At 48.8% G+C, this 20,570-nt stretch overlaps 1 non-coding gene across 1 annotated transcript; it reads left to right on the top strand.

Annotated features, from left to right (window-relative positions):
* The first annotated feature begins 5,180 nt into the window (after window positions 1–5,180).
* On the top strand, window positions 5,181–5,252 carry TRNAH-GUG (transfer RNA histidin (anticodon GUG)). The gene has a single exon. It is a non-coding gene; the product is annotated as a tRNA-His (tRNA).
* Window positions 5,253–20,570: the final 15,318 nt, after the last annotated feature.

Raw genomic sequence — 20,570 nt, 5'->3', positions numbered from 1 at the left:
CACCCATAGGGAGCTCTGACAATTCTTACACAGGCCTGCCACTGCAGCCTGAGTGAAATAACGTCCACGTTATTTCACAGCCATTTTACACTGCACTTAAGTAACTTATAAGTCACCTATATGTCTAACCTTTACCTGGTAAAGGTTAGGTGCAAAGTTACTTAGTGTGAGGGCACCCTGGCACTAGCCAAGGTGCCCCCACATTGTTCAGAGACAATTCACTGAACTTTGTGAGTGCGGGGACACCATTACACGCGTGCACTACATATAGGTCACTACCTATATGTAGCTTCACCATGGTAACTCCGAATATGGCCATGTAACATGTCTATGATCATGGAATTGCCCCCTCTATGCCATCCTGGCATTGTTGGTACAATTCCATGATCCCAGTGGTCTGTAGCACAGACCCTGGTACTGCCAGACTGCCCTTCCTGGGGTTTCACTGCAGCTGCTGCTGCTGCCAACCCCTCAGACAGGCAGCTGCCCTCCTGGGGTCCAGCCAGGCCTGGCCCAGGATGGCAGAACAAAGAACTTCCTCTGAGAGAGGGTGTGACACCCTCTCCCTTTGGAAAATGGTGTGAAGGCAGGGGAGGAGTAGCCTCCCCCAGCCTCTGGAAATGCTTTGTTGGGCACAGATGTCCCCAATTCTGCATAAGCCAGTCTACACCGGTTCAGGGACCCCTTAGCCCCTGCTCTGGCGCGAAACTGGACAAAGGAAAGGGGAGTGACCACTCCCCTGACCTGCACCTCCCCTGGGAGGTGTCCAGAGCTCCTCCAGTGTGCTCCAGACCTCTGCCATCTTGGAAACAAAGGTGCTGCTGGCACACTGGACTGCTCTGAGTGGCCAGTGCCACCAGGTGACGTCAGAGACTCCTGCTGATAGGCTCCTTCAGGTGTTAGTAGCCTTTCCTCTCTCCTAGGTAGCCAAACCCTCTTTTCTGGCTATTTAGGGTCTCTGTCTCTGGGGAAACTTTAGATAACGAATGCATGAGCTCAGCCGAGTTCCTCTGCATCTCCCTCTTCACCTTCTGATAAGGAATCGACCGCTGACCGCGCTGGAAGCCTGCAAACCTGCAACATAGTAGCAAAGACGACTACTGCAACTCTGTAACGCTGATCCTGCCGCCTTCTCGACTGTTTTCCTGCTTGTGCATGCTGTGGGGGTAGTCTGCCTCCTCTCTGCACCAGAAGCTCCGAAGAAATCTCCCGTGGGTCGACGGAATCTTCCCCCTGCAACCGCAGGCACCAAAAAGCTGCATTACCGGTCCCTTGGGTCTCCTCTCAGCACGACGAGCGAGGTCCCTCGAATCCAGCGACACCGTCCAAGTGACCCCCACAGTCCAGTGACTCTTCAGCCCAAGTTTGGTGGAGGTAAGTCCTTGCCTCACCTCGCTGGGCGGCATTGCTGGGAACCGCGACTTTGCAAGCTACTCCGGCCCCTGTGCACTTCCGGCGGAAATCCTTCGTGCACAGCCAAGCCTGGGTCCACGGCACTCTAACCTGCATTGCACGACTTTCTAAGTTGGTCTCAGGCGACGTGGGACTCCTTTGTGCAACTTCGGCGAGCACCGTTTCACGCATCCTCGTAGTGCCTGTTTCTGGCACTTCTCCGGGTGCTACCTGCTTCAGTGAGGGCTCTTTGTCTTGCTCGACGTCCCCTCTCTCTGCAGGTCCAATTTGCGACCTCCTGGTCTCTCCTGGGCCCCAGCAGCGTCCAAAAACGCCAAATGCACGATTTGCGTGTAGCAAGGCTTGTTGGCATCCATCCGGCGGAAAAACACCTCTGCACGACTCTCCAAGGCGTGGGGGATCCATCCTCCAAAGGGGAAGTCTCTAGCCCTTGTCGTTCCTGCAGTATTCACAGCTCTTCAGCCTAGTAAGAGCTTCTTTGCACCAACCGCTGGCATTTCTTGGGCATCTGCCCATCTCCGAGTTGCTTGTGACTTTTGGACTTGGTCCCCTTGTTCCACAGGTACCCTCAGTCAGGAATCCATCGTTGTTGCATTGCTGATTTGTGTTTTCCTTGCATTTTCCCTCTAACACGACTATTTTGTCCTTAGGGGAACTTTGGTGCACTTTGCACTCACTTTTCAGGGTCTTGGGGAGGGTTATTTTTCTAACTCTCACTATTTTCTAGTAGTCCCAGCGACCCTCTACAAGGTCACATAGGTTTGGGGTCCATTCGTGGTTCGCATTCCACTTCTGGAGTATATGGTTTGTGTTGCCCCTATCCCTATGTTTCCCCATTGCATCCTATTGTAACTATACATTGTTTGCACTGTTTTCTAAGACTATACTGCATATTTTTGCTATTGTGTATATATATCTTGTGTATATTTCCTATCCTCTCACTGAGGGTACACTCTAAGATATTTTGGCATATTGTCATAAAAATAAAGTACCTTTATTTTTAGTATAACTGTGTATTGTGTTTTCTTATGATATTGTGCATATGACACTAAGTGGTACTGTAGTAGCTTCACACGTCTCCTAGTTCAGCCTAAGCTGCTCTGCTAAGCTACCATTATCTATCAGCCTAAGCTGCTAGACACCCTATACACTAATAAGGGATAACTGGGCCTGGTGCAAGGTGCAAGTACCCCTTGGTACTCACTACAAGCCAGTCCAGCCTCCTACAGTCTGTTCCTCAGCCCTCTCATTTCTTCCCTCTGAAGTGCCCTTTCTTCTGCCTTGCCAAGGAAGTGATGTCTGCTTATAGCACGTGTCCTACTTTTATAATGTTTTCAGGGCTCTTCGCCCACTTCATATCTAGCCAAAATCCTTTAGCACTGGGAGACCACGTGTCTGCTGAATATCTTACCTCCACCATTGGGGGTCTAAAAGGTGTACTTTGGCTCTGTTGTAAATTATTATATAGGGCTCAATTTGGTTGGGTTGTGAATTGCTGTCAAGCTCTAAATCTCAGAATTCTCTTAGTCACACCTTTTTATGTCTTGCGTACACAGTGAATGTGCTGTGAGACATATTGTTTAGAATTCAGTGGGTTTACCACACGCCCATAGCTTACTTACCATTAATTGTTTTCTATGTCACTCACATTTGCAATATTTCGATTGCTTAGCTCCCATAGACTGAATCTTCCTTTCTTGTGTTCATTCCTCCATGGAGGATGGACCAAGTACATGTGTTCTTTTCGTCTTTCTACAGTACGCTATTTTTTATATTTTAAAAGTGTTTTCGTATCATTCTTGGATGTGCAATGTGCTTTCCAACATTCATGACAAGCATACAGCTTATTTTTCACCCTAAACGCCGTCTCTATTGACACTTTAGTTACTTTCTCACACTGTATTCCTCTGCATAACTATACTCTACTCCCCTCAGTGCCACTGTACTCTACACTGTGCAACTCTATACCACTCCACTCTACTCAGTTCTACTCCACTCTAATCTACATTGTTCCACTCTATCACTCCACTCTAAGCCACTCTAATCTATGCCACTCCACTATACGCCACTTCACTCCACTTTATGCTACTCCATTCTATGCCACTCCACCCTGTCACTCTCTGCTATGCCCCTCTACTCCACTCCACTCCACTCTACTCTATGCCACTTCCCTTCATTCCTCTCTACGCCACCCTACTTCATAGAATGCCACTTTATGTGACTCTATGCCACTCTGCTCTACATCACTCTAGAATACTCAACTGAACTCTACTCTATACAATTCCACTCTACTTTACTCCTCTCCACTCTATGCTACTCTACTCCAGTCTACTGTACGCCACTTTATTTTATCCCATTCTACTCTACGCCACTGTACACCACTCAACTCTATGCCACTCTACTCCGTTGCACCCCTCTCTACTCTACGCTACTCTACTCCATGCTACTATACTCCACTCTAAGCCACTGTACTCTCCACCACTAAGCTCTATTCCACTCTACTGTATGCCACTCCATGCCACTCTAATCCACCCCACAGAATGCCACTCTACTCTATGCCACTCCACTCAACTCCATGCCATTCCACACTTTTGCACTCTACCCTACTCTGTGCCTCTCCATTCCACTCCATGCTACTCCACTCTATCCCACTACGCTCTACTCTAGTTCACTCTATGCCACTCCACTTTACTCTCTCCCACTCTACTCTATACTACTTCATTCCATGCCACTTCACTGTACTCCACTCCACTCCATCTCACACAATATCACTCAATGGCACTACATGCGCTCTACTCTATGCCACACTACTGCACACTACTCTATGCTGTGCCACTCTACATTACTCTCCTGTAGGCCTTTCTACTCTATGCCACTTTTTTCTCTGCTCCTCTGTACACCACAGTGTCACTCCATGCAACGCGACTGTATGCTACTCAACTCCACAACACTCTACTTCATGCAGTCCGACTCCACTCCTCCTAATTCTTTGCCACCCCTCTCCATGACACACTGTTCTCTGACTCTATGCCATTCCATGCCACTTCACTCTACACCACACTATGCCACTCTACACCACACTACTTTACTCTATGCTACTCTATGCCATTCTATGCAACCTCACTCCTCTCTACCCCACTCTGCTCTATGCCACTCCATTCCTCACAATGCTATTCAACGCCATGCCAAGGCACACCACTTCATTATATTCCACTGCATTCTATGACACATTACGTCACTCTACTCTTTGCACTTCAATCTACTCCCTTCTATGACCCTCCATTCATCACCACTCCATTGTTTGCTAGTCAAGTTTACGCCACTTCATTTCACACAATGCAACTCTAAAGCAGTATGCACCAAGCAGCTGAATTTGTCTGAAGAGACACCCAGAAAAGAAAAAAAAAACAATATGTGGGGGCCTGTTCCGAGCCCCTCCTGGCCTGGAGGAGTTTGGTCAGCCGTGGATTAAGTTTTTGCAGTGTTCACTTCCCCGACCCCAGCACTCATAGAACACTTGAGACTTGCAGGGCAGAGTGGTGGATCTTGTTAAGAAGTCTGGGCTTCTTGGTTTATGGGGAGTCTTGTCACTAGAAGCAGAGAGGTAAATATTTGCTGTGATCTGCTACTCAAAGAAAAGCCCCTGATCTAACTTGAAAAGATGGGTTTTCAACAAACGCTAAATCTATCCACTCCACGGACACTTTGACCTTTTTTAAGCCTATCAGAGCCACACCAGGGTAGTCTTTTCAGAGCCCAAGTAGCTCGCCATGATCGTATAGTGGTTAGTACTCTGCGTTGTGGCCGCAGCAACCTCGGTTCAAATCCGAGTCACGGCATTGCGGGTGGCAATGTCACGGCAGTTGGGCAGCATTTTTATTCTCACTTCTTAATATTTACATGAGTTAAGAGCTTGAACCTAATTTCAACGGTGAAATTAAATGTCTTTGAAGAACGCGTTAACAATGTTATTATTTATTTCACCTTTCTGCGCTTTTACGTTTGTGGCGGTCCTGATGTGAAAAGTATGAGCTACAGTTTGGTTTCACGGGACCCGGTCAGCAAGAGGGATGGATGTCTGTGTCTCCTGTACCTGCAGCGCCGAGGCTCCTGTACTGACGCGGAGTAGCTTTCAATGTTGAAAGGGATCCTGCTAGTCAAATATCAGTTTTTGCAGCAATTCAGGCCGCGAAGAAAAAAGGTCTAAAAATAAATATTTGTATAGAAAGTAAGACTGAGCTCCCAAGGGTCTGAAAGAAAGAGGCGACGGAGAAGGACACTGAGAGGCGCACTCACCCAATCAGCGTTTGGCTTCATCATCCCGCACCCGACGGATCACCGGGCAGCTAGAGGGAAAGTTTTAAAACTTAAGCCAAGTTTATTAGTCGTGGTCGAATTGTGAATTACACAATTACGCTCCTTTGTGGAATTTGGAGTAATGTGGGGAAAGACATCTACCCAAGAGCGGAGGAAAAGAGCGCGAGCAGCGGCTGTTGTGCCAGTTCTGTTGCATTTAGAGCGATTTTCTTGTGAAAAGTGTATATCAGGTTCCTTTCGGATCTGAGCGTGTATTTTGCACCAGGAAAATAGCCTTGTGTAATTCTGTACAACCTCGCATAATGTTGCTGTAATTTCGCGTAATTACACTGCAGTGAGTTACACTGGTTACGCCCATCCGTACATTTGACTCATGTTTAACAGAGAGGTCCGTCCATCCATTGATCCATTCATCTGTCCATCCATCTTTTTGCCTGTGTGCCTGCTTATCTATCTGCTCACCTACCTGTGCGTGACTGTGAACCTGTCTAACAGAGTGTTGATGCCTGGCTGTATGCTTTGTTAACACTACAACGCTCATAGGGACATTGAGGAGGACATCTTGGCGCTATGTTTTTTTTTGGTATGAAGCAACCGTTTTCAAATCCTGACAGTCCACACAAAGTTGATCATACGTGATCCCATTTTCGTACCAACAGCTGCTTCTCTATATACTTATCGGTCCACGTCTATTACTACATGTGCTTTCTATTTACCTTTCTATTTCAATCTGGGTATCTGCCTTACTGCCTATTTCTGCCCATCTCTGTTTATGTTAACACTTTAAAGCCTACATGCTGACTACCAAGGTCTTTGTGGCGTGGTTATTTCTAAACCAGGCGCGTGTGATTTACAGCGGTTCCTGTGACGCTGATTATATCTCATCCATGATTTACTAACAGCTACATACCTGCCTTTCTGTCTACAAACCTGTACAGATGCATCAGTGCATGTGGCTTATTTATGACGATCTGTTTAACCTTCTATCCGTCCTTCTATCTGTGCAACTGTCTTACAGTTTCCCCTCTTTTATGTTGTTACAACACTATTTGTTAACCCCTTCTGTGCCGCGGACGTAGTGGTTACGTCCCGCGGCACAGTGCTGCTGTGCCAAGGACGTAACCACTACGTCCTCGGCACACAGCCCAGAGGGAGCGCTCTCGCTCCCTCTGTGTGCTTTAGTCAGGGATGGAAGGGGAAGCCCTTCCCCTTCCACCCCCGACCCCGCCACCCCCCCATAATGACGTCAGCGCGCGATCACGCGCTGACTTCATTATGGGATCCTCGCCGCACAGGAAGCCATTTGCTTCCTGTGCGGCGACGATAGAAGAGGTGAGTTCCTCTTCCCGGTGGGTGGGGGGTTGGGGCTAAAGAGGCACCGGGGAAAAGGAAAGGCTTTTCCTTTTCCCCGGTGTCTCTTTGAGCATTCCTGCTGCCCGATCGCATTGCGATCGGGCAGCAGGAATGCCCACTAGACACCAGGGATTTGTTTTTTTTATTGTTCTTTACTGTTTTTGGCACGCGGGGAGCGGCCCCTTGGGCAAGGGTCGCTCCCCTTTAGGGGGGTAATTACTACGGCCATTTCTGCCCCCCTTGGGGGCAGATTGGCTACTTTTCAGCCAGATGGGGCAGAAAACACTAGATCACCAGGGATTTTTTTTTTTTTGCATTTATGTGTTGGGGGGTGCCCCCTTGGGCAAGGGGCGCCCCCCCAAGGGGGCAGAGAACTGTTGGCCTTTTCTGCCCCCCTTGGGGGCATATCGGCCTATTTTTTTTAGGTCCATCTGCCCCCAAAGGGGGCAGAAGCCACTTAGGCACCAGGGATTGTGTGTGTAGTGGATGGGGGGCGCCCCCTTGGGCAAGGGTCGCTCCCCTTTGGGGGGCATGTATTTTAGGGCCATTTCTGCCCCCCTTGAGGGCAGACTGGCTACTTTTTAGCCAGATCTGCCCCCAAGGGGGGCAGAAAACACTAGATCACCAGGGATTTATAATTTATTTTGCATTTATGTGTTGGGGGGTGCCCCCTTGGGCAAGGGGCGCTCCCCCCAAGGGGGCAGAGAACTGTTGGCCTTTTCTGCCCCCCTTGGGGGCAGATTGGCCTATTTTTTTTAGGTCCATCTGCCCCCAAGGGGGGCAGAAGCCACTTAGGCACCAGGGATTGTGTGTGTAGTGGATGGGGGGGGCGCCCCCTTGGGCAAGGGTCGCTCCCCTTTGGGGGGCATGTCTTTTAGGGCCATTTCTGCCCCCCTTGAGGGCAGATCAGCCTATTATTTTTAGGCTGATCTGCCCCAAGGGGGCAGAAACCACTAGAACGCCAGGGATTTTTTTTTATTTGTTTATTTTTGTGGGGGGGCGTCCCCTTGGTCACGGGGCACCCCCCCAAGGGGGCCATTGACCTGTTGGCCATTTCTACACCCCCTGGGGGCAGATGGGCCTATTTTTTTCGACCCACCTGCCCCCAAGGGGGGCAGAAGCCATGTAGACACCAGGGATAGTGTGTGTGTGTGTGTGTGTGTTAGTGGATGGGGGGGGGCCTTGGGCAAGGGTCGCCCCCCCACTTTGGGGGCACATGTACCCAGGCCATTTCTGCACCCCTTGGAGACCGATCAGCCTTTTATTTTTAGGCTGGTCTGCCCCCAAGGGGGGCAGAAACCACTAGAACGCCAGGGATTTTTTTAAATTTGTTTATTTTTGTGGGGGGGCGTCCCCTTGGTCACGGGGCGCCCCCCCAAGGGGGGCATTGACCTGTTGGCCATTTCTACACCCCCTGGGGGCAGATGGGCCTATTTTTTTAGACCCACCTGCCCCCAAGGGGGGCAGAAGCCATGTAGACACCAGGGATAGTGTGTGTGTGTGTGTGTTAGTGGATGGGGGGGGCCTTGGGCAAGGGTCGCCCCCCCACTTTGGGGGCACATGTACCCAGGCCATTTCTGCACCCCTTGGAGACCGATCAGCCTATTATTTTTAGGCTGGTCTGCCCCCAAGGGGGGCAGAAACCACTAGAACGCCAGGGATTTTTTTAAATTTGTTTATTTTTTTGGGGGGGCGTCCCCTTGGTCACGGGGCACCCCCCAAGGGGGGCATTGACCTGTTGGCCATTTCTACACCCCCTGGGGGCAGATGGGCCTATTTTTTTAGACCCACCTGCCCCCAAGGGGGGCAGAAGCCATGTAGACACCAGGGACAGTGTGTGTGTGTGTGTGTTAGTGGATGGGGGGGGGGGCCTTGGGCAAGGGTCGCCCCCCCACTTTGGGGGCACATGTACCCAGGCCATTTCTGCACCCCTTGGAGACCGATCAGCCTATTATTTTTAGGCTGGTCTGCCCCCAAGGGGGGCAGAAACCACTAGAACGCCAGGGATTTTTTTAAATTTGTTTATTTTTGTGGGGGGGCGTCCCCTTGGTCACGGGGCGCCCCCCCAAGGGGGGCATTGACCTGTTGGCCATTTCTACACCCCCTGGGGGCAGATGGGCCTATTTTTTTAGACCCACCTGCCCCCAAGGGGGGCAGAAGCCATGTAGACACCAGGGATGTGTGTGTGTTAGTGGATGGGGGGGGGGCCTTGGGCAAGGGTCGCCCCCCCACTTTGGGGGCACATGTACCCAGGCCATTTCTGCACCCCTTGGAGACAGATCAGCCTATTATTTTTAGGCTGGTCTGCCCCCAAGGGGGGCAGAAACCACTAGAAAGCCAGGGATTTTTTAAAATTTGTTTATTTTTGTGGGGGGGGGCGTCCCCTTGGTCACGGGGCGCCCCCCCAAGGGGGGCATTGACCTGTTGGCCATTTCTACACCCCCTGGGGCCAGATGGGCCTATTTTTTTAGACCCACCTGCCCCCAAGGGGGGCAGAAGCCATGTAGACACCAGGGATAGTGTGTGTGTGTGTGTGTTAGTGGATGGGGGGGGGGCCTTGGGCAAGGGTCGCCCCCCCACTTTGGGGGCACATGTACCCAGGCCATTTCTGCACCCCTTGGAGACAGATCAGCCTATTATTTTTAGGCTGGTCTGCCCCCAAGGGGGGCAGAAACCACTAGAACGCCAGGGCTTTTTTTTTATTTGTTTATTTTTGTGGGGGGGCGTCCCCTTGGTCACGGGCGCCCCCCCAAGGGGGGCATTGACCTGTTGGCCATTTCTACACCCCCTGGGGGCAGATGGGCCTATTGTCTTAGGCCCACCTGCCCCCAAGGGGGGCAGAAGCCACTTAGGCACCAGGGATAGTGTTGTGTGTGTTTTTTTTTTGTTTGAGGGCTGTCCCCTTTGGCAAGGGTCGCTCTCCATGGGGACACACTACTAAAGGTATTTTCTGGCTTCCTTGGGGCAGACAGGCCTATTTTTGTAGTAGGCCCATCTTCCCCTATGGCAGAATCCACTTAGGCACCAATTTCTAAATGTTTGATGGTGGGTTGTTTGTCAACTGAAGAAGTCTTTGCATTTGTGATAAAAAATGTTTTCCTCCTTTTTGTTCTAGTTCAAAGCTTTTGCTTTATTTGCTGTGGCTCCTTGCGGTTTTGGCGGTGGTTGACCTGCAGTTTGCACAGTTGCTTGTTTTAGGTAAGTAAAAACAATGTACTCTAAAGGAGTATTGTTGCCATGCATGAATGACATGTTTGTAGGGGGTGTACTAAATGCAGGATTGTGTGTGAAATTGTCCTTAGGTTTGTGCACAATGATATTTGTTTTGTCTTATTTCTAATTTGCCTTTCTTTCTTTATTTTTAGTGGGATATCATTGGTGATTGCTGTGTAGTTGCTGGTGAATCAAGCTTTTTCAGGCAAGTGAGCGGTATAGTTTTTGAGTTTATAACTCTTACTAACAAAGCTACACTTTGTTACTTGTCTTACACAGTGCTGGTTGTTGGTGGTGAATTTGTCCAGTTAATTTTAGCAGGAGAGATCATGGCTAGCCGCAGGATGACCGCTCAGCAGGTGGTTGGTATGCTTTTTGAGTCACAGTCTGATCATGACTATGAGACGGACTCTGCATCTGAGGCAGAGGAGGAAGCAAGAGATTCTGGCAGTGATGTTTCTGTTGGAGGGGAATCTTCTGATGATGAAGCCACACTCAGTGCAGATGAAGGGCCTGTTTTAGAGGAGGACATTGATGTGCCAATAGTGGAGCAACCTGGGGCTGAAAGGTTTCCCGTTATAAGACCTGATGTCGGGGTTGCCCCAAACATGGAGCAGCCAGAATTGCCTGCCTTTACTGGTCTCCCGGGGTGTAACGCCAATACAGAGAACTTTATGCCTATCAATTTCTTTGAGTTATTCATGGATGATATGTTTTTGGAAGAGATTGTTGAGCAGACTAATTTGTATGCGGAGCAGCATTTGAGGGACAACGCTGCTAGACTTAGGCCACACTCTAGAGCTGCCCAGTGGATTCCCACAAATTTGGAGGAGTTAAAAAAGTTTTTGGGTTTGACTTTTTTGATGGGGTTGATAAGGAAGCCGTCACTGGCTTCTTATTGGTCTACTAGTCCCTTGATGGCAACAGCTATATTTCCAGCGACCATGAGTCGTAATCGGTATTTGCTTCTTCTTAGGATGCTGCATTTTGTTGACAATGCATTAGTCTTGCCACGAGATCACCCAGATTCTGACCGTCTTTTTAAGATTAGGCCTGTCCTTGATCATTTTGTAGATCGGTTTTCGGAGGTCTATGTTCCAGGCAAAGAGTTAAGTGTGGACGAGTCTTTGGTCCTCTTCAAGGGTCGTTTGGTTTTTAGGCAGTACATTCCTAGCAAAAGGGCACGATATGGAATTACATTTCTGAAAGTAGAACAGGATATGTGTATAGTTTCCGTGTGTACACATGTAGGGATTCTAATATTGACCCCCCTGGTTGTCCTCCCACTTTTGGAGTTACTGAGAAAATTGTGTGGGATCTTGGTAGGCGACTGTTCAACAAAGGTCACCATTTGTATGTAGACAACTTCTACACTGGTGTGCAATTGTTCAAGGAATTGTTTAGAGTGGACACAGTTGCTTGTGGCACAATCCGTTCTAACCGGAAAGGCTATCCAAGGGAGCTTGTCTGTAAAAAACTTGAGAGAGGACAGTGCTGTGCCTTGCGGAACGAGGAGCTGCTAGCTTTGAAATTTTCAGACAAGAGGGATGTCTACATGCTAAGTACCATCCATGATGAGAGTACTTCCCCTGTGACTGTTTGGGGCCAGGTTGCAGAAGTGCGCAAACCTGTGTGCATTTTAGATTATAATAAGCACATGGGAGGTGTAGATAGAGTTGACCAGAGGTTGGAACCTTATACTGCTATTCGTAAGTCTTACGTTTGGTATAAGAAGTTAGCACTTCACCTCTTCCACTTAGCAACCTTCAATGCTTTTATTGTGTTTAGGGATAGGTCTCCAGAGTCAAAGATGACATTTGTGAAATTTCAGGAGTCAGTGATAGAGAGCCTTGTTGTGGTGGAACAGGCCAGAGTTCCTAGAGAAGCAGTGGTGGAGGATGTGGCTAGATTGAAAGATCGCCACTTTGCTGAGCACATTCCTCCCACACCCAAAAAAGACTTTCCAGCTAAGAAATGTAGAGTGTGTTTTCGAAGAGGTATCCGGAGGGAGACTCGAATGTACTGCCCAGATTGTCCTTCAAAGCCTGGGCTGTGTGTCGGTGCTTGTTTTAAGAATTACCACACCCAGAAGAATTTCTGGGAACAACCATGAGTGTAAACTCATGTCTGTTTTGTATTTTCATGTGTTTAGTTTCATGGTTAGCATTTCTGTCATGTTCTTAGTTAGAGCTTTTGTGTTTGTAGTTTTGTAATTCTTTCTACTTAGTTAGGGGTTCCTCTGTTTAAAAAAAAAAAAAATGATGCCATTGTGTGTGGAGTGGGGCTTGGCTGAGAGTGTACATATTGACTTGCTGTTGGCTACTGCAACACACTGCCAGCCAAACACCAGTCCACACACTCCCATCAGCTGGTGTGATTGTTGTATCAGGCATGTGGGCGTATGTAAGTGATGGGCCCTTGAGTGGCGCTGTCTGTCGATGTGAGTGTTGTAATGTGCTGGGCCCGTGGCTGGCGGTGTGAATAACCTTGTGTGTGTCATGTATGAAAGTTGTGTGAATGGACTGTAAAGCGGTTGGTGCCTTGTTGCGGCTTTACAGCTCACGAGCTGTGAGTCATTGGTTCAGTTTTTTGCCTTTCAGTTACTAACAGTGCATTTCATTTTTGTGAAAGCTCTTGTTAGTAAAATTTGATCCACTGAACCATCACTCACCCTCGTACCAAATCCAACCAGTATGTGTGGTAAAAATGACGAAACCTGCTCCGCTGTAATCAGGCGTCGCAGCACACCTGTGACACGCTAGGTGCCTCAGGTGGGACCCCGATGATGAAGCATGCCACCAACTTGGTTGGTGGGTGAGGGGTCTTTTTCACATAACCTAAGTGTGTTTCTTTTTTTAAAAATTTTAGTGTTTGGCACATCACAGACGTATGTGGGCACATCAAAACGATATATTACAAAACTACCTGTGTTTGGGGGGGAGAGGGCACCTATGTTTTTGGTCCTGTGTGCGGCCATCATCTAGGGAAACCTACCAAACCCAGACATTTTTTAAAACTAGACACCCAAAGGAGTCCAGGGAGGTGTGGCTTGCGTGGATCCCCCAACATTTTCTTACCCACACTCCTCTGTAAACCTCAAAATGTGCTTAAAAAAGCATATTTTCCTTACTTTTCTTCGTAGGATCACCACTCCAGCACAAAATTCCTACTCCCCAGTGTTCCCCTCAGCCTCCCAAGTAAAATGACACCTCACTTATGTGGGTCCCCAAAGCAGAGTCAGTCTAAAGATGTATAAAAGAATATGTCCTTATAAACTTGCTGTGCTATCCCCTCTATCTCTACAAGTTTTGGGCCTTATTCTGTTGCAGGCACCTGGCCCACCCACACAAGTGAGGTATCATTTTTATCGGGAGACTTGGGGGAACGCTGGGTGGAAGGAAATTTGTGGCTCCACTCAGATTCCAGAACTTTCTGTCACCGAAATGTGTGGAAAATGCGTTTTCTTAGACAGAATTTGAGGTTTGCAAAGGATTCTGGGTAACAGAACCTGGTCAGAGCCCCGCAAGTCACCCCATCTTGGATTCCCCTAGGTCTCTAGTTTTCAAAAATGCACAGGTTTGGTAGGTTTCCCTAGGTGCCGGCTGAGCTAGAGGCCAAAATCTACAGGTAGGCACTGTTTTCAATGAAAAAATGTGATGTGTCCACGTTGCGTTTTGGGGTGTCTCCTGTCGCGGGCGCTAGGCCTACCCATACAAGTGAGGTATCATTTTTATCGGGAGACATGGGGGAACGCTGGGTGGAAGGAAATTTGTGGCTCCTCTCAGATTCCAGAACTTTCTGCCACAGAAATGTGAGGAACATGTGTTTTTGTAGCCAAATTTTGAGGTTTGCAAAGGATTCTGGGTAACAGAACCTGGTCCCAGCCACACAAGTCACCCCATCTTTGATTCCCCTAGGTCTCTCGTTTTCAGAAATGCACAGGTTTGGTAGGTTTCCCTAGGTGGCGGCTGAGCTACAGGCCAAAATCTACAGGTAGCCACTTTGCAAAAAACACCTCTGTTTTCCTTCACCAATTTGGCTATGTCCACGTTGCGCTTTGGGGCATTTCCTGTCACGGGCGCTAGGCCTACCCACACAAGTGAGGTATCATTTTTATCGGGAGACGTGGGGGAACGCTGGGTGGAAGGAAATTTGTGGCTCCTCTCAGATTCCAGAACTTTCTGCCACAGAAATGTGATGAACATGTGTTTTTTTAACCAAATTTTGAGGTTTGCAAAGGATTCTGGGTAACAGAACCTGGTCCGAGCCACACAAGTCACCCCATCTTGGATTTCCCTAGGTCTCTAGATTTCAGAAATGCACAGGTTTGGTAGGTTTCCCTAGGTGGCGGCTGAGCTACAGGCCAAAATCTACAGGTAGGCACTTTGCAAAAAACACCTCTGTTTTCCTTCACAAATTTGGATGTGTCCACGTTGCGCTTTGGGGCGTTTCCTGTTGCGGGCGCTAGGCCTACCCACACAAGTGAGGTATCATTTTTATCGGGAGACGTGGGGGAACGCTGGGTGGAAGGAAATTTGTGGCTCCTCTCAGATTCCAGAACTTTCTGCCACAGAAATGTGAGGAACATGTGTTTTTTTAGCCAAATTTTGAGGTTTGCAAAGGATTCTGGGTAACAGAACCTGGTCCGAGCCACACAAGTCACCCCATCTTGGATTCCCCTAGGTCTCTAGTCTTCAGAAATGCACAGGTTTGGTAGGTTTCCCTAGGTGGCGGCTGAGCTACAGGCCAAAATCTACAGGTAGGCACTTTGCAAAAAACACCTCTGTTTTCCTTCACAAATTTGGATGTGTCCACGTTGCGCTTTGGGGCGTTTCCTGTCACGGGCGCTAGGCCTACCCACACAAGTGAGGTATCATTTTTATCGGGAGACGTGGGGGAACGCTGGGTGGAAGGAAATTTGTGGCTCCTCTCAGATTCCAGAACTTTCTGCCACCGAAATGTGAGGAACATGTGTTTTTTTAGCCACATTTTGAGGTTTGCAAAGGATTCTGGGTAACAGAACCTGGTCCGAGCCACACAAGTCACCCCATCTTTGATTCCCCTAGGTCTCTAGTTTTCAGAAATGCACAGGTTTGGTAGGTTTCCCTAGGTGGCGGCTGAGCTACAGGCCAAAATCTACAGGTAGGCACTTTGCAAAAAACACCTCTGTTTTCCTTCACCAATTTGGCTGTGTCCACGTTGCGCTTTGGGGCATTTCCTGTCACGGGCGCTAGGCCTACCCACACAAGTGAGGTATCATTTTTATCGGGAGACGTGGGGGAACGCTGGGTGGAAGGAAATTCGTGGCTCCTCTCAGATTCCAGAACTTTCTGCCACAGAAATGTGAGGAACATGTGTTTTTTTAGCCAAATTTTGAGGTTTGCAAAGGATTCTGGGTAACAGAACCTGGTCCGAGCCACACAAGTCACCCCATCTTGGATTCCCCTAGGTCTCTAGTTTTCAGAAATGCACAGGTTTGGTAGGTTTCCCTAGGTGGCGGCTGAGCTACAGGCCAAAATCTACAGGTAGGCACTTTGCAAAAAACACCTCTGTTTTCCTTCACAAATTTGGATGTATCCACGTTGCGCTTTGGGGCGTTTCCTGTCGCGGGCGCTAGGCCTACCCACACAAGTGAGGTATCATTTTTATCGGGAGACGTGGGGGAACGCTGGGTGGAAGGAAATTTGTGGCTCCTCTCAGATTCCAGAACTTTCTGCCACCGAAATGTGAGGAACATGTGTTTTTTTAGCCACATTTTGAGGTTTGCAAAGGATTCTGGGTAACAGAACCTGGTCCGAGCCACACAAGTCACCCCATCTTGGATTCCCCTAGGTCTCTAGTTTTCAGAAATGCACAGGTTTGGTAGGTTTCCCTAGGTGGCGGCTGAGCTACAGGCCAAAATCTACAGGTAGGCACTTTGCAAAAAACACCTCTGTTTTCCTTCACCAATTTGGCTGTGTCCACGTTGCGCTTTGGGGCATTTCCTGTCACGGGCGCTAGGCCTACCCACACAAGTGAGGTATCATTTTTATCGGGAGACGTGGGGGAACGCTGGGTGGAAGGAAATTCGTGGCTCCTCTCTGATTCCAGAACTTTCTGCCACAGAAATGTGAGGAACATGTGTTTTTTTAGCCATATTTTGAGGTTTGCAAAGGATTCTGGGTAACAGAACCTGGTCCGAGCCACACAAGTCACCCCATCTTGGATTCCCCTAGGTCTCTAGTTTTCAGAAATGCACAGGTTTGGTAGGTTTCCCTATGTGGCGGCTGAGCTACAGGCCAAAATCTACAGGTAGGCACTTTGGAAAAAACACCTCTGTTTTCCTTCAGCAATTTGGCTGTGTCCACGTTGCGCTTTGTGGCATTTCCTGTCACGGGCGCTAGGCCTACCCACACAAGTGAGGTATCATTTTTATCGGGAGACGTGGGGGAACGCTGGGTAGAAGGAAATTTGTGGCTCCTCTCAGATTCCAGAACTTTCTGCCACAGAAATGTGAGGAACATGTGTTTTTTTAGCCAAATTTTGAGGTTTGCAAAGGATTCTGGGTAACAGAACCTGGTCCGAGCCACACAAGCCACCCCATCTTGGATTCCCCTAGGTCTATAGTTTTCAGAAATGCACAGGTTTGGTAGGTTTCCCTAGGTGGCGGCTGAGCTACAGGCCAAAATCTACAGGTAGGCACTTTGCAAAAAATACCTCTGTTTTCCTTCACAAATTTGGATGTGTCCACGTTGCGCTTTGGGGCATTTTCTGTCACGGGCGCTAGGCCTACCCACACAAGTGAGGTATCATTTTTATCGGGAGACTTGGGGGAACGCTGGGTGGAAGGAAATTCGTGGCTCCTCTCAGATTCCAGAACTTTCTGCCACAGAAATGTGAGTAACATGTGTTTTTTTAGCCAAATTTTGAGGTTTGCAAAGGATTCTGGGTAACAGAACCTGGTCCGAGCCATACAAGTCACCCCATCTTGGATTCCCCTAGGTCTCTAGTTTTCAGAAATACACAGGTTTGGTAGGTTTCCCTAGGTGGCGGCTGAGCTACAGGCCAAAATCTACAGGTAGGCACTTTGCAAAAAACACCTCTGTTTTCCTTCACCAATTTGGCTGTGTCCACGTTGCGCTTTGGGGCATTTCCTGTCACGGGCGCTAGGCCTACCCACACAAGTGAGGCATCATTTTTATCGGGAGACGTGGGGGAACGCTGGGTGGAAGGAAATTTGTGGCTCCTCTCAGATTCCAGAACTTTCTGCCACAGAAATGTGTGGAAAATGCGTTTTCTTAGACAGAATTTGAGGTTTGCAAAGGATTCTGGGTAACAGAACCTGGTCAGAGCCCCGCAAGTCACCCCATCTTGGATTCCCCTAGGTCTCTAGTTTTCAAAAATGCACAGGTTTGGTAGGTTTCCCTAGGTGCCGGCTGAGCTAGAGGCCAAAATCTACAGGTAGGCACTGTTTTCAATGAAAAAATGTGATGTGTCCACGTTGCGTTTTGGGGTGTCTCCTGTCACGGGCGCTAGGCCTACCCACACAAGTGAGGTATCATTTTTATCGGGAGACGTGGGGAAACGCTGGGTGGAAGGAAATTTGTGGCTCCTCTCAGATTCCAGAACTTTCTGCCACAGAAATGTGAGGAACATGTGTTTTTTTAGCCAAATTTTGAGGTTTGCAAAGGATTCTGGGTAACAGAACCTGGTCCCAGCCACACAAGTCACCCCATCTTTGATTCCCCTAGGTCTCTAGTTTTCAGAAATGCACAGGTTTGGTAGGTTTCCCTAGGTGGCGGCTGAGCTACAGGCCAAAATCTACAGGTAGCCACTTTGCAAAAAACACCTCTGTTTTCCTTCACCAATTTGGCTGTGTCCACGTTGCGCTTTGGGGCATTTCCTGTCACGGGCGCTAGGCCTACCCACACAAGTGAGGTATCATTTTTATCGGGAGACGTGGGGGAACGCTGGGTGGAAGGAAATTTGTGGCTCCTCTCAGATTCCAGAACTTTCTGCCACCGAAATGTGTGGAAAATGCGTTTTCTTAGACAGAATTTGAGGTTTGCAAAGGATTCTGGGTAACAGAACCTGGTCAGAGCCCCGCAAGTCACCCCATCTTGGATTCCCCTAGGTCTCTAGTTTTCAAAAATGCACAGGTTTGGTAGGTTTCCCTAGGTGCCGGCTGAGCTAGAGGCCAAAATCTACAGGTAGGCACTGTTTTCAATGAAAAAATGTGATGTGTCCACGTTGCGTTTTGGGGTGTCTCCTGTCGCGGGCGCTAGGCCTACCCACACAAGTGAGGTATCATTTTTATCGGGAGACGTGGGGGAACGCTGGGTGGAAGGAAATTTGTGGCTCCTCTCAGATTCCAGAACTTTCTGCCACAGAAATGTGAGGAACATGTGTTTTTGTAGCCAAATTTTGAGGTTTGCAAAGGATTCTGGGTAACAGAACCTGGTCCCAGCCACACAAGTCACCCCATCTTTGATTCCCCTAGGTCTCTAGTTTTCAGAAATGCACAGGTTTGGTAGGTTTCCCTAGGTGGCGGCTGAGCTACAGGCCAAAATCTACAGGTAGGCACTTTGCAAAAAACACCTCTGTTTTCCTTCACAAATTTGGATGTGTCCACGTTGGGCTTTGGGGCGTTTCCTGTCGCGGGCGCTAGGCCTACCCACACAAGTGAGGTATCATTTTTATCGGGAGACGTGGGGGAACGCTGGGTGGAAGGAAATTTGTGGCTCCTCTCAGATTCCAGAACTTTCTGCCACCGAAATGTGAGGAACATGTGTTTTTTTAGCCACATTTTGAGGTTTGCAAAGGATTCTGGGTAACAGAACCTGGTCCGAGCCACACAAGTCACCCCATCTTGGATTCCCCTAGGTCTCTAGTTTTCAGAAATGCACAGGTTTGGTAGGTTTCCCTAGGTGGCGGCTGAGCTACAGGCCAAAATCTACAGGTAGGCACTTTGCAAAAAACACCTCTGTTTTCCTTCACCAATTTGGCTGTGTCCACGTTGCGCTTCGGGGCATTTCCTGTCACGAGCGCTAGGCCTACCCACACAAGTGAGGTATCATTTTTATCGGGAGACGTGGGGGAACGCTGGGTGGAAGGAAATTCGTGGCTCCTCTCAGATTCCAGAACTTTCTGCCACAGAAATGTGAGGAACATGTGTTTTTTTAGCCAAATGTTGAGGTTTGCAAAGGATTCTGGGTAACAGAACCTGGTCCGAGCCACACAAGTCACCCCATCTTGGATTCCCCTAGGTCTCTAGTTTTCAGAAATGCACAGGTTTGGTAGGTTTCCCTATGTGGCGGCTGAGCTACAGGCCAAAATCTACAGGTAGGCACTTTGCAAAAAACACCTGTTTTCCTTCACCAATTTGGCTGTGTCCACGTTGCGCTTTGGGGCATTTCCTGTCACGGGCGCTAGGCCTACCCACACAAGTGAGGTATCATTTTTATCGGGAGACATGGGGGAACGCTGGGTGGAAGGAAATTTGTGGCTCCTCTCAGATTCCAGAACTTTCTGCCACAGAAATGTGAGGAACATGTGTTTTTTTAGCCACATTTTGAGGTTTGCAAAGGATTCTGGGTAACAGAACCTGGTCCGAGCCACACAAGTCACCCCATCTTGGATTCCCCTAGGTGTCTAGTTTTCAGAAATGCACAGGTTTGGTAGGTTTCCCTAGGTGGCGGCTGAGCTACAGGCCAAAATCTACAGGTAGGCACTTTGGAAAAAACACCTCTGTTTTCCTTCACCAATTTGGCTGTGTCCACGTTGCGCTTTGGGGCATTTCCTGTCACGGGCGCTAGGCCTACCCACACAAGTGAGGTATCATTTTTATCGGGAGACGTGGGGGAACGCTGGGTAGAAGGAAATTTGTGGCTCCTCTCAGATTCCAGAACTTTCTGCCACAGAAATGTGAGGAACATGTGTTTTTTTAGCCAAATTTTGAGGTTTGCAAAGGATTCTGGGTAACAGAACCTGGTCCGAGCCACACAAGCCACCCCATCTTGGATTCCCCTAGGTCTCTAGTTTTTAGAAATGCACAGGTTTGGTAGGTTTCCCTAGGTGGCGGCTGAGCTACAGGCCAAAATCTACAGGTAGGCACTTTGCAAAAAATACCTCTGTTTTCCTTGACAAATTTGGATGTGTCCACGTTGCGCTTTGGGGCATTTTCTGTCACGGGCGCTAGGCCTACCCACACAAGTGAGGTATCATTTTTATCGGGAGACTTGGGGGAACGCTGGGTGGAATGAAATTCGTGGCTCCTCTCAGATTCCAGAACTTTC

This window comes from Pleurodeles waltl, chromosome 12 (genome assembly GCF_031143425.1).
Source record: "Pleurodeles waltl isolate 20211129_DDA chromosome 12, aPleWal1.hap1.20221129, whole genome shotgun sequence".
NCBI lineage: Eukaryota > Metazoa > Chordata > Amphibia > Caudata > Salamandridae > Pleurodeles > Pleurodeles waltl.
The sequence above is the reverse complement of the archived record's forward strand: the minus strand, read 5'-3'. Positions and strand labels throughout refer to the sequence as shown.